We start from the raw sequence: 2,470 nt of genomic DNA on the forward strand, positions 1-2,470 counted from the left end.
GTACTCATACAAATTGAACATATATAAATTGTATTGATTACATATATGCCTAACAAATAACAATTCTTATATTCAGCATATTCAACTTACAAATTCGAGAACACTATCCTAATTTAGAAGAAAAGGATTATGAGCAGTTGAACGAACGAGATTATCCTGGGTGGTTAGAATACTATGTACGTACAATCTTTAGACTTTTAAAATTAAAATGACTTATTTTAATATTTATATATTTTGAGCAGGTGAAAAATGGATGTCATGACAAACCAATTCCGCGATGGTTGTATGAATTTGTTGACAAACCGGTTGCTAAGATCACTACTGCTCCAATGTACTTCACTCGTGGATACACTTTTCATACGTACACACACGGTTCGAAGAGATCAACCGCGAATTTTGGAATCCAACTCCAAGGTGAAACTGACTTCTACGGTGTATTGCAACAGATCATAGAAGTCACTTACCCGGGAAGCATCAACTTAAAATGCGTATTATTTAAGTGTGATTGGTATGATCCAACGAGTGGCCGAGGGGTCCGAAAAAATAACCTTGGGGTCATTGATGTCAATGCAAATAGACGTTATACAAAATTCGAACCATATTGCCTTGCATCACAAGCAGATCAAGTGTGTTTTCTCCCATATCCAAGGATTAGAGAAAGGCGTGAAAGGTGGTTATCAGTGATTAAAGTGAATCCGCAATGGCGTATAATCGTCGGAGAAATTGCCGATGTCACTATGCAGGCAGAAAGAGTTGCTGAAATGTCCGTCCCAACCGAATCGACTGAGAATATCGTACACATCGATCCAGATAACCAAGAAGCAGAAGTCATTGTTGATGATTCCACCGAAGGGTCTGTTTCAGAAGAAGACGAGTTTGATGCTGAAACTGGCGAAGATGAAATCACAAATGATGGAGACAATGAAAATGTATCTGAAAATGAGTCTTATTCGACAAAATTTCACATTTATGCTGTATTGTCTTGTATTTGAATTGTTTTTTTTTAAACATAACAAAATGCGACGGAATTGCGACGGATTTGCATGATTCGCTCGCAACTCCCTCACAAATTTGCGACGGATTTGCAAGGCGATCCTCGCAATTCCGTCGCAACTCTTCGACCACTAGCCAGAACCCTAAACGAATCCCTAAAGCACATTCGTTGCAATTCGCATGCAATTCGCTCGCAAATTTACAAGGGATTTGCAAGGGATTGGCGTCGAATATTAGGTTAATATATAAGGACAGTTAACCCTTCTGCTCCATTACTCTCTGCCGTCAAAGAAAAAAAAAGAATCTAAATCCCTCCTCTCTGCGTCTCCTCTCCGTGCTCTCTCTCCCCGCAGCCTGACGTCTCCTGTCAAGTCTCGCCGGATTCTCCCGCCTCTCCTCTCCGCTGTATCTCTCTCTCTGTGCCTCTCTTTTCGCAGCCGACGTTCAGTCTTGCCGGACTCTCCCGCCTCTCCTCTCCGCCGTATCTCTCTCTCTGTGCCTCTCCTCTCCGATGTCTCAGTCTCGCCGGATCTCATTCTCTCCACTCTCTCCTCGCCGATCCACTTCGATCTAGGTCTCCTCGCCGGATCTCCTTTTCTCAACCCGTCCCTCGTCGGATCTCTCTCCTCACGGTCGCCCTCATCTGCCGTCATACTCGCCGGACTTCCACCCTCATTATCTCGAACCGGCTCTGTTTCTTTGAAAGGTTACAAATTTTGGTTTATGTTTAAGTTTAATTATCAGTTTAGGTTTTGATTATCAGTTTAGGTTATCGATTTGTGATGATTATGTGTTTGGTTAAGGTTTAAACTATTTAGGTTTGGTTAATTTCTTTGCAGATGTGAGGAAATGATTATAGCCGCTATCTATCTACTGGTAGTAAGAAGAGTTCTGGTAGTACGAAGAGTTCATCCCGTCATACCAATCCGGGTAGTTCTTCTAATTCCCAGATAGCCGAGAGTTTGGCTGTTCCTAATAGCCAGACGCAACCCCAGCTCCTGCAGCTCCCCCCCCAGCTCCTGCTGCTCCCGCCCCAGCTCCTGCTGCTCCCGCCCCAGACCCGGCGGCAGATTTAGTGTCAATCAATTTGATTTTGGCTAGTCCGGGACATGATCGTCATCCTCACCTCCATCCAGATCGCCCTTCAAATACGCTTTGGTAAGCTTTTTAATTTTAATTCATTGTAACTAATTATAATATTTTCATATTTTTATAATATAATTCTCTCAATTGCCTTGAATTTCCTGTGATAGGTTTGATGACGATGTAAGCGTTGCTGCATCGGTCCGTCAAATCTTTGAAAGAGATTTCAAAGAACCGCATGCTAATTGGAAGCAAACCCCCGGGGATGTTGTGAGACGTTGGTTTGAATCCTTTGCGGTAATTCATTTAATTTTCTTGAATTTTAAAATTTGTAAAAAATTAATTTTATGTTCATGAATGTCTATTAATTTGCCTTTTTGTTGTGTCAGCAAAT

This window comes from Brassica oleracea, chromosome C6 (genome assembly GCF_000695525.1).
Source record: "Brassica oleracea var. oleracea cultivar TO1000 chromosome C6, BOL, whole genome shotgun sequence".
Taxonomy (NCBI): domain Eukaryota; kingdom Viridiplantae; phylum Streptophyta; class Magnoliopsida; order Brassicales; family Brassicaceae; genus Brassica; species Brassica oleracea.